Source organism: Carcharhinus amblyrhynchos, chromosome 14 (genome assembly GCF_965287045.1).
Source record: "Carcharhinus amblyrhynchos chromosome 14, sCarAmb.v2.hapA, whole genome shotgun sequence".
In the NCBI taxonomy this organism is placed as follows: Eukaryota; Metazoa; Chordata; class Chondrichthyes; order Carcharhiniformes; family Carcharhinidae; genus Carcharhinus; species Carcharhinus amblyrhynchos.
Genome location: NC_137337.1, coordinates 39,820,381 through 39,832,947, shown reverse-complemented (window position 1 = coordinate 39,832,947; position 12,567 = coordinate 39,820,381).

The window sequence follows — 12,567 nt, the reverse complement described above, 5'->3', positions numbered from 1 at the left end:
TGGATAAAAACAGATAGTAATTAAATGGATTGCTTGATATTAGGCATTAGTGTTTATACTGATTGTAGCGTCCCACACACAAACACAGGAATGTTTATTTATATTGTTTTAACCATCCTCCTATTATTGATATTGTTCGATTTAATATATTCCTTTTGGAACTCTTAGCTTATAATTCAGTGTAAAATCGATGTTTTGCTAACATTGCAATTGATCAGAAGTATTCAGTCACGACGTTAGTTTTTTTTTAATTTTAAATGACGAATTCATTTCAACCCAGTTTGAATACGCTGGACTCCGGTATTTCCTTGAGTTCAACATCATTTTCCTGGTTATTTTCGTTTATTATTGCGACATGTTAGCACACGACAAATGGAGACCCTTATTCAGCTGTCGCTCTTTTCATCAATTACAGTCACTAGCTAATGAACAAATCATTCACTCCCAATTATTTATTGATGAACCTAGCAAGAAATGTGAATTAAATGACTCATTGCAGCCAGTACAAGGTGCTCATTACGCGGCTCGAAGTAATTTAGTAAACATCAGCTTAATTTCCTTACATCAAGTTTTTTTAAAAACGCAATTCTGCGATCTCTAGCGGGTGGTATGTCGTATTTGTGCAGTTGTGGGATTGGATGTTTCAGAAGAGTAATCTGGGAGGACTGGGAGGTTTATTTCTCCAGCATATTCCGCAGAGACGCTTCATTAACCCAATTAGGCAGGTGGATGGAGAGGGGCTCCGATCATTTACACCTTGCTAATGAAGTGTGCGATTCTTAATCTCCTCCAAACAAGATACAATCATGAAATGCCGCTCCATAGAAGAGAAATTAATTAGGTGGAACTATAGGATTAGAGACCAGGCGCTCCCCCAAACCCAGCGTAACCTGCCTTATTGCTTTTTGCATTAATTCCTTAGGCGATATTTGCGAACGAACAGGACTCGTACCCATGAGCTGAGGTTAGTCTTTGCTTGATTTCTTTAAAGGAATGAACTACCTGCATAGGCCGTCATGTTTGCAACATATAACACATCTACAACTCTCCATCATGTATACCACTCCTTCCCCAATACTTGTCCTATTTGAACCTTTCATTCGCTTAATAATCCTACACAGATTCGAAAATGATGTACGATTTTTAAATTTCCAACCTGTATTTGTGTTCTGCAAAAAAGATAACTCCTTTTATGATGAACTGCACGTCCAGAGTATGGAGTTAAATAGTTATCGGGGAGGAGTTAGGATAAAGTACAGAGTTTCAATGGCCCATCAGTTAACCTGATTAATTGGAGCTTTTATGATTTCAGAAGGTGATGTACAAGTAAAATTCTAAATTAATATTTATGCCTCAGTGCTTTCAGCTCAAATCCATAAATAGGGGAATAGTTAAGAGTTGAGAACATTGAAGGACTGTTGTCAGATTAACATTCATTAAATCAGAAAATGCACTTTACCCTCATTTCAAAACGATAAGCAAGATCCAAATTTAGATCTTACAATCTTTAAAAGTTTAAATATTATAGCTAATAAATAAATCAGTTTTCTACTGCTATTGCTGAGTTGGCAGAAATATTTGGTAATTTGTGCTGTCACAGTATTTAAAGTTGATTAAGTCTTCAGTGAATGTGGTGACATGTGGTGAAGGCCTTGATTCTCATTTCAAGGTCTCTGCTCCCAGTTATGGTTGTGATGGTTTCTCTTCCCCTCAGCCTGCAGCATGACAGCCAGAATAAGGAGGTGACCCAGGAGAACAAGCTGCTCATTGAAGAAGAACATGCCTCTCACAAGGAGGCCAATATCCAGGCAGGGTATCCAGGAAGAAATTCCCCTTTCCTCATTCTCTCACAGAATGTGGACATCGCTGGCTAGGCCAGCATTTTTATTGCTCGTCACCAATGTCCCTTGAGAAAGTGATGGTGAGTCACCTTCTTCAATCACTATAGTCCATGTGGGTGCCCCCATTATGCTATTAGGGAGTTTCATAAATTTTGACCCACTGACAGTGATAGTTCTGAGTCAAAATTGTGAGTGGTTTGAGGGGAACTTGCAGGTGATGATGTTCCCATGCATCTGCTATCCTTATCCTTTGATGTAGTAGAGGTCATGGGTTTGGAAGATTTCCTGCAAGCTAAGCTAGGAACAGTACATTAGATGCCTAGATTTCACAAAGGAAATGTTTCACTGAAATCTACCATCTGCAACCTCAAAGGAGGGTAAGAATGGCATTGCCAAAGGCCCTGAAGGAACCCATCACCATGAACCTCTTAGAATCAGGCATATCTTCAGGGGGCATCTTCAACACCTTGTAATTGACCATTCAGTGCTCTGTAAGAGTGATGACTGCATTTCCTTCTCTCTTAATAGAAAAAAATCAGAGCAGTGCACAAGTGAATTTACCATGATAACACACAAGGCTTAGGGTGCCATTGACTGCATGCATTTTGCTTTGTGGATGTTGGATCATCCTCAATGTGCAGTTGTTGTGTGGCCATACTCAAAGCATCATGTAGGTCACTGCAACAACATTCCTGATGCTTTTATTCCATGTTGTAGCAGGGCATACAGAAAAGCTTGCTTTTTAAGGACTATTAAAACAAAATAGATTAGTTTAAAATAGGAACCACTGTGTGCCTTATGTATATCAATGGTATCACAATGTACTTCACTTATATACTAGACAAAGGTATTGTCTGTGTGAGCACATATATGATCATTTTTGAACTGTATTTTTGTATTTTCTTGTGAGTTTGGATCAACAAGCAATTTACTCCTTGGCATAATGAGAAATAAGCTTAATTAGACAGACCACATTCTTTTGGAACAATGAAGCATAGAGCATATACCCTATTATCAGGGATAGGGCCAGGCAGCTACAAGCTACCAAGGCTTTTAAAAATGAATAGAAGGTTTTAACTTCTAGATGCAATGAATCAATGTATTCAGCCTCCACTGATAGAGGGGCAGAAAACAAGCAAGAAAGATGACTCTCTTCTCCTTCCCAGGGCTGCAGGTGTTAGGGGTGACCCTGGAATCTAACAGATTTGCATAGGTAATGTTACTAGGCAAAAGGGAGAAGAACCTCAGGGTTCAGTTGACCAATTAATTCCTAATTCTGGTGGAAGGTAGAATTCTATTGGCCAAAGCAATATAATGTAATTGGGTCAACCAGCTTGGATAACAGGTTGGGTGGGGAGACTGAATCTTCAGAAATGTATATATGTTGTGCTCATGTGATGTAACATCAGGGAGAAGTTGGAATCCTCAGACTATTTCTCTTCCAATATGTGTTGGTCAAATAACAAAACATCTTTAATAGCATACTGTCTTTTGCAAGTCCATGTATTAGCTGAGATCAACTGAATACAACACCCCCCAGCAGGGCACCATGAAAATATCCCCTTCCAGGTATCATTCCTTTTATTATCATTATTGGAACTACCATAAAAGACCAGATGATGGTTAATAGGTTTCTAGGGCTTTCTGCAGATGCCCTGGCTCCAGTGCACAACCCATGAGCAGCATTCATGTAAAGGAAGCCATGCTGCCACACAAAATGTCATTGAGCAAACCACTGGCGTGTTTCCACATTGCTTACGCTGCTACGCATTTCAACTTGTGAATCAGAAAAGATAGAGCAATGAAAGGAAAGGTGGATGTGAGAAGGAGGATTAAATATGCAAATATCATTATCTTCCATGATTTCAAACTTGCCACTGGCTACGGTTTCAGTCATAGTCCCTCCAATGATGATGAACAAAGATGCCTCCATGGAGGTAACAACTTGCATCCATGTCTATGCCTCACCTGTTTAGAGCTGGTGGTAACCGTTATTTGTTACCTTGTATGAAAGAAGGAAGTCTGTCAGGGACTATGGCGAAATGTGTTTGGATGAAGTGGTTAAATAGCTGGCAGAATGTGCAAATTAGGAGATATGTCTGTGAGGCTTGCAACAGTGCTTAATGTGAAAGAGTTAGATGATGATTTGAAAGTGAATTAAAAATCTGATAGTATTTGTTGATGGCTGAATGGGGGCTGTGGTCCATTAAACAATACCTGAGGCTAATGGTGCGGTTGGTAGATTATGATATTTAATGATGAATTCACTAATCCTGACTGCTTGTGGGAGGTAATGAAACTTTTTGCAGCACTGAGTCAAGTTCTTGGGTTACGCTGCTTAATTAACAGTGATGGTTAACTGTTCCCTTGTCTTATTTGCCTGGGAGGCTTTGTGATCCCCTTTCCTCTGTTTACCATCTGCACCAAGGCATGTAGTGCTGTGTCTGTTCTGGAGCAGTTCTCTATCTTGTTGTGCCATTAGTCACTATTCTTCCAAGTCAGACTCTCTCTCCAAACCGCTTGCAGCACCTGTTTCAACCAGGTTGCAACTCCTCTTTAAGTAGCACAGGTTAGCTTTATGTGGTGTTACTGTGGGATCCACTGCATGGTTTGCCCAGTTAAAAGGCTTCATTTTAGGGTATTTCTGCCTAATGTAACTAATTGTGCTATACTTTAAGTTAAGCTAATTTGGCCACATCAGCTTGGAATTCTGGGTCCAGCTTGCAAACTTAGCTACATTCTCTGAGAGTGCAATGTAAAGTTTCATGGCCAGAGAGACCAATTGTTGACACAGTTGGAGACTGCCTGCAGCCATACTTCTAATAATAAAAGATAACTATTCAGTTATATTGTAGACACAGATCAATGTTTAGTTAGTTCGATCCAGACTATGTTTTTAGTTGTTCAATTCAGCTCTGGCTCTTGGCTGCTCTCTCTCAGTAATCCTTATTTCACTTTCTGTAAAATGCTTATAAAAGACACTTAAATAGAGGAGTATTTACTTTGAGCCAGTCGTAATGAAGTTCACTCTGAAGGAGAAAACAGACACGACAGTTATGCTGGCACAAAACTGAGTGCCAAGCTGAGGCATGCAATGACTCAATAGTACGTTTAGCACTGCATGCAGCCATCATGCAAGTAAGTAGGTGGTATACAATTTGACTATTGCTTGCAATTGAAGAAAGAGGCAATGTTTTTGGGTGTTTTCAATTTTACTCCTCAATCTTCCTAAAACTCTGGATTCTTGCAGTGATAACAGATTCATAGGTTTTTGCAAGAAAACCTAACTGATATTAGGTTCACTACAGTATCATCTTTTCTCATTCGCTGAAATGTCACAAGAGACAGTGAGTTTAAAAATTACCTTTGACAAGGAGGAAAGTGTCCAATATTTATATTTTAGTCAAAGAAGTTTATAACCCAATTCGGTGAATTGTATCTGCACCAGTACTTATTATCAAAGAGTATTGTTAATCAAATTGTGAGATAAAACACTCTTTAAAACAATGACACTTCTCACAGATATTAGATACCAAATAATGGCTTTAGTTGAGTTAATATGTTTTTTTCTAAAATCTAAATGACAATACTTGGTTTTTAACACAAAATTGAGTTCTTGTCACTGTAGCTAAAAGCTGGAAGATGATTTGACACATGTATTGGTATACAGTGAAAAGTATTGTTTCTTGCATGTTATACAGTCAAAGCATACCATACATAGAGAAGGAAAGGAGAGAGTGCAGAATGTAGTGTTACAGTCATAGCTAGGGTGTAGCAAAAGATTAACTTAATGCAAGGTAGGTGCATAGTCGAGCAGCTGGAGATTAATAAGAAAGCCTGCCCAACTTCAGCATGTTAGGCATATGCTCTTGTAGGCATACGGGGAGTTATAATATTATGGTATATTTCCAAATTTAGACTTTTAAAACAACACAGTTTTAAAAGTAAAAGTGGCATTACATTCTGGGCTGTCTTTTCATTTCAAAAGTAAACGCCTTGTGTGTGCTTATTCAATATATGCAATAACACTAATACAGCGGTACAATGTCCTATCATTGTAATTGAACTGGGAAATCTTCATAGCAGTTTTGATGAGCCAGTTGTATTGTCACATCATTGATTAGTACAGAATCTGCAGTATACGTGCTGCCTGAACTCAGCTATAGTTTAATAGGATTAATGCAAGAGAAGCATTAGGAAGTAGATTTTCAGCACAAAGAACTTTGTAAACATTCTTTTACTTCTAAACGTTAGCGAAATGTCACCATTTTTCTTGATCCTTGTTGAGTTTGAAATGTCGATTCTAATGTGTGGGGTAGCATGGTGGCACAGTTGTTGGCACTGCTGCCTCACAGCGTCAGGGGCCCGGGTTTGATTCTTGGCTTGGGTCACTGTCTGTGTGGAGTTTGCGTGTTCACTCCATGTCTGGGTTTCCTCTGGGTGTTTCAGATTCCTCCCACAGATTGCCCCTTAGTAGCAGGAGGTCTAGCTAAGGTATGGGGTTATAGGGATAGGGCCGGGTGGAATTGTGGTCAGTGCAGACTCGATTGGCCAAATGGCCTCCTTCTGTCTCGCCACAGGCTCTTTGGAAAGTTCCAGGACTGGGAAACCTCAGATATTTAATCCAACATTCAAAGGACCAATTCACAGAAGATGTTAAAAAGCTGAAAATCCAGCATCACATGAGTTTCCTTGTTTTTTTATATGCCAAGTCTGAAGAGAATTTTATGTATCTAGGATGGTGTTTAACTGGGAACAGCATAGATAGGTAGCTGTAAGGGTTTATACTATATCTTATAACTGATAAAAGTTAGGCTAAATCTTTTTATTATATTTTAATTGTGTTCTTAAATAAATGCTTTTTGATAAAAGCTTCCTAGTGGGTCACTTGAATCATACCTAAAGTGAACCTTATGCTTACTTGTGCCAAAATCAAATGTCAAACTTGGGCCCAACATCTTCATAAAACATTTGGCCTGGGTCGTAACACTTTCAAAAATGACACACCATCACTCTATTGTACTCTTTGAGGAGGTGACAAAAACGGTTGACGATGGGAGAGCCGTTGATGTCATCTATATGGATTTCAGTAAGGCGTTTGACAAAGTCCCTCATGGTAGGCTGGTAGAAAAGGTTAAGGCGCATGGGATACGAGGTCAGGTAGCTAGGTGGATTGAGAACTGGCTGGGCAATAGGAGACAGAGGGTAGTTGTTGAGGGGACCTTTTCGGGCTGGAGGCCAGTGACCAGTGGTGTGCCACAGGGCTCAGTACTGGGACCTCTCCTCTTTGTAGTATACATAAACAACTTGGAAGAGAGCGTAAGTGGTGTGATCAGCAAGTTTGCGGATGACACCAAGATGGCAGGGTTGGCGGATACTGAAGTGGAATGTCAGGTGATACAACAGGATATAGATAGGTTGGTACATTGGGCAGATAGGTGGCAGATGGAATTTAATCCTGACAAATGCGAGGTGATGCATTTTGGAAGGAATAATGCAGAGAGGAGCTACATGATAAAAGGTAGACCGGTTAGGAGTATAGAAATACAGAGGGACCTGGGAGTGCAGGTTCACAAGTCTATGAAGGTTGCGACACAAGTGGAGAAGGTTGTGAGGAAAGCTTATGGAATGCTAGCCTTTATAGGAAGGGGTATAGAGTATAAGAGCTGCTGTCTAATGCTTCAGTTGTACAGAACGTTGGTTAGACCGCATTTGGAGTACTGGGTCCAGTTCTGGTCACCTTACTACCGGAAGGACGTGGAGACTCTGGAGAGGGTGCAGAGGAGGTTTACCAGGATGTTGCCTGGCATGGGGGGACTGGGTTACGAGGAAAGGTTGGAGAAACTGGGACTTTTCTCCTTGGAAAGACGGAGATTGAGGGGGGACATGATAGAGGTATATAAGATACTGAAGGGAATAGATAGAGTCAATAGTGAGAGACTGCTCCCTAGACTGAGTACAATTACGAGAGGTCATGATCTAAGGGTGAGGGGGGAGAGGTATAATTTGGATGTGAGAGGAAGGTTCTTCACGCAGAGGGTCATGGGGGTATGGAACGCGCTACCGAGTAGGGTGGTGGAGGCAGGAACGTTGGACTTGTTTAAGGTTCACTTAGACAGACACATGAGCGAAACGAGGATGGAGGGTTATGGTAGGGGTATTAAATAAGGTCAGAGCCTCGGGAGACACCGGAAATGCAGACTTGTATGTTAACGTTTTTGTCTTTTATTCCGCAGGTGGAGGTCCACCTTGTTGTCAAACGAGGGGCATGCACACGGTGGGTCGTGCGTGGGCTGCTCTTGGAGGTTCCGGGAGTGGCCTAGTACTTCGTGTCGGTGTGTGTGCTTGATCCTGGACCGGTAGACGGGCGCCGCAACAGCTAGCTGTGCAGATACATGGATTTGGGCCTGTGTCTGTGGGAATTTGCGCATTCTCCCTGTGGTTGCGTGGGTTTCCTCCGGGCGCTCCGGTTTCCTCCCACACCCCAAAGATGTGCTCTTAGGCTGATTGGTTTACCAAATTGACACTATTCTCCCCTGAATCTGGCTAAGTTAGGGGTTCCATTCGTAGACACGCAGGGTAGAATAGGTGTAGGGTGATGCAGCGGCGCGGGCTCATTGGGCTGAAGGGCCTGTTTCCCGTGCTGGGTTGTTCTTTGTTCTTTATTCTTTGTTCTATAAACATGATCTATGAGCCAAGGTAAGGAAATTATATATAAATTTCCAGAGTAAGCACAATTAGGAAGGAAACAATGAACTATTGCAAAACAAGTAGCTTCTCTCTTGATTTGTGTTAATTCAGATATGCCCTTTCGTGTTCAGACATGTTCTATATGCATCTATAAAATCCATTTTATCTAATCAATTCTTAGTGGATATTAAATCTGAGAAACAATAAAAATAGGTACTACAAAAGTGGATTACTCTACATATAATCTAATGGAAGATTGCTGACCATTTTATTTTTATATACTTGTGGCTAGAAATTGGATAGCCTTGATTTCTGGGGATTATGATTCATGGCCTGTTCGTGCCCATTCGGATCCAGGTGGACAACACATGAACCTGGTGTTCTCATCCAATCTGAGTGATTGTATGACTAGCTGGTGTGCCTCCAATGTTGCACTTTACCCCTTAATGCTACCAATGAGGCCTGCACATGGCAGGGGGACTTGGCAGCATTGTTTGAAGAAGATGTGATACAGTTGGCTTGCTCATTTTAAAGGCTGGATGCTTCTTAAAGGGAAACTGCACATGAAGATCACTACAGTATAAATTTTTGCTGAGCCCACACTAGGGATCTGGAGACCCACAGAAGGAAAGGAGCAGATAGACAGACAAGTCAACTCCCAGAGTCTGTACCAGTGTGTCTAAGCAGTGCCATGAGAAACCTAATGACCTCAGGTCAATATCAGTGAATGCATCTTCACATGATATCTCATACCTGCCATACTACCAGCTTTTCATACTTCTCAATGCATCAGATCCCCATAACTTACCATTCTGGTGTCATACACTCTGCCTTACCCTCACACATATGCCAACACTTTTAGCCGCATTACCACTTCTCAGTGCTTCTGTATATCTTCAGCTATTCAGCTATGTCCCTTCTTAACTCCCAGCTTACCCTCATCCTGCTATATGACACCACAAGCTAATCACAAATAGCCTGACCACAGATCTCTTGCTGCCCATTTCCGAATCCCCTTTCCCTTACACAAACGTTCCCCTTCTGAATTCCTGCTTTCAGATATTCTGGAACTGCCATCTATCCAGTTGCAGGAGTCATAGGAGGAGGAAAATTAGCAATGGCACACCATTAATGGAGAGACCATCTCACTTGATTTGACACTCAGAGCTTAGATACTGACACTGTACATACCTCAGAGATTGGTACAAAACTGGGATGAGCACATAGCCACGAGGCCATAAATAGGCTGCAGCTCAGTCAAGGACAAAGGATGGTTTGTTTGCTAGCTCACTGGCGGATGAGATCATAGACAAATTCAACCACAGAGAGCCCAACTGAAGAAGCATGGTGGGGCCGTTCACAAGATTGGGCATGTAAACTGAGATGTTGGAGCTTGCCTACTCTGCAGTTTCTGCTCCATCTCCCTTATCCTGCTGACCAGAGACACTGGCCCTACGAACCCTATACCTCCTACTACCTTTGAGTGGATAGGTATCCTCTGCCATCTCCAGGAGAAAGTCTGACAACACCAGGTTTTAGTCCAACCTATTTAACTAAAACCTGGTGTTGTCAGACTTTTTACTGTGTTTACACCAGTCCAACGCCGGCATACCCACATCATCTCCAGGAGATGCAGCAACACACTATGGCAGATATAGGAACTTATCAAAACATCTCCAAAGACAGTCCGGAGTATGTTCAGACATTTTGTTACAGAAAAAGTTAAAAAAAGGCCTCTTCTGAAATTAGTATTCCTGGGCCTATGAATAATGCATGGCCCACCTTGCAGCTTCATTTTGTCATGAGTGAACAACATAGATAAGGTCAACACATTTGTTACCCAAATTTTGGATCCTGGTCTTACATCAGCCAGTTGGACTGTATGATGTCAGGACAGTGCCAAATCTCAGGCACATGTGCTCAAATCCATTGAGTAGACTGCATCGACCATGTGGAAAGTGGCCTGTCTCTGACACATAGAGATGGTGCTAGTGGTGCTATACGTTACTGAATTCCATGTCCTTCTATTAAGCAATTAGAGATTGATCTTCTAATCAAGTTTTCAATCAGTGGACACGCTCTCCTGCCATGAGGTACATGGATCCATATCCGGGTGGCACACTGGTTAGGTCTGGTGACTCACAGTGCCAGCGACACAGGTTCAATTTCTGGATTTGGTCACCTTCTGTGTGGAGTCTACATGTTCTCCCTGTATCTGCGTGTTTCCTCCGGGTGCTTCGGTTTCCTCCCACAGTCTGAAAGATGTGCTGGTTAGGTGCATTGGCCATGTTAAATTCTCCCTCAGTGAAACTGAACAGGTGCTAGAATATGGCAATGAGGCGATTTTCACAGTAACTTCATTGCAGTGTTAATATAAGCTGACTTGTGACTAATAAATAAACTTTATTTTATCTGCTGCTTATTGCTACTTAGTATATTACTTATTGAAATGAGATCAAGTTGCAGATACATAATCATTAAACAACTTGCTTCAAAGTTTGAAAACCTTATGGTAACAATTAACCTTGCAATGAGTTTTGAATCTCGGCTCGATTTTCAAGGGGGCAGAAGGAGGGGGAGAGTAGTATAGGTAAAAAGGTTCCATGCCTACTTGCCAATGGTGGGAAAGGGAGATTAATTCAGTGGATATCGCAATTTCCACATCAGCCTAAGATATCTCTTGGGCTATATTTTTGATGTATTAGGTCCCAGCTGGGTTGAACACTGTTTACATTGTTTTTGCTCCAGTGCAACTGGGACATTAACTGTTCTTCCCAGGAGAGATCTCTGCACATGTATAGACTGATAGATGCACAGGGTTAGAAAGGCGTTGAGGAAGGAAGTGGAGAATTAAGATTGTGTAGATGATTGAATAATGCTGAACAATGGGAAAATGCAATCCTTTCCTATTCATAAATGTAGTCACATTGTGACATGGAGCATGACAAAAAGACATTGGCAACTCTGCAGTTCTATAAAATGTCAGAGCCCTCTCGCGCTGCTGTTAACTGTTCATGGGATAGGGGAAAATCATTTCCTTGAACAAGCAAGGTACCCATTACTTGCTTTGCATGTATGTTGACAGATAATTAAATTATATTGTTGTTATCCTCTTTGCAGCCTGAAATGATCTTCAAATACAAAAGCTGGAATTTTATTGCCCTAATTCTGGGAATTGGCCATGGACGGGATCAGATGAAACCCGGGCAAATATACCAGTAAAATTCCACCGATAGTTAAAGGGTGATTTTGATTTGACAGCCATTGACAATTGATGGTCTATTGTGAAATTTGGCCGCACAGAATCACAGAATAGTTACTTTGCTGAAGGAGGCCCTTTGGCCCATCGTGTCTGAACTGGCTCTCCAAATAAACATTATGGCCTAGTGCCTTTTCCTTATCCCCCTGCACATTATTTCTATTCAGGTAATAATCTAAAGCTCTCTTGAATGCTCAACTGAATCTGCCTCCCCCACACTTCCAGACAGTGCATTCCAGACACGAACTACTTGTGTGAAAACATTTTTTCTCACATCGTATTTGTTTCTTTTGCAAATCACCTTAAATCTGTAACCTCTCATTCCTGATCCTTTTATGAGCAGGGACCATTTCTCCTTATCTGTTCTGTCCAGCTTCCTCATGATTTTGTCCATCTTTATAAATCTCCTCTAAGCTTTCTACTCTCCAAGGAGAGCGGTCCCAACCGTTCAAATCTATCCTCATTACTGAACTTTCTCATCCCCGAAACCATTCTTGTAAACATCTTCTGCACTCTCTCCAATGCATTCATATTCTTCTTAGTGTGGAGCCCAGAACTATACATAATATTCCAGCTGAGGTCTAACTAGTGTCTTGTATAAGTTCAACACATGACCTCCTTGCTATTGTACTTTATGCTCCTATTAAGATTGCATTCTATATGCTTCATTAACAGCTGTCTCCACTTGTCCTGCTATCTTCAATGATCTATGCACAGATACACCCAAGTCTCTCTGCTCCTGTCCCACTTTATAATTCTTACACTTTTAAAATGCTG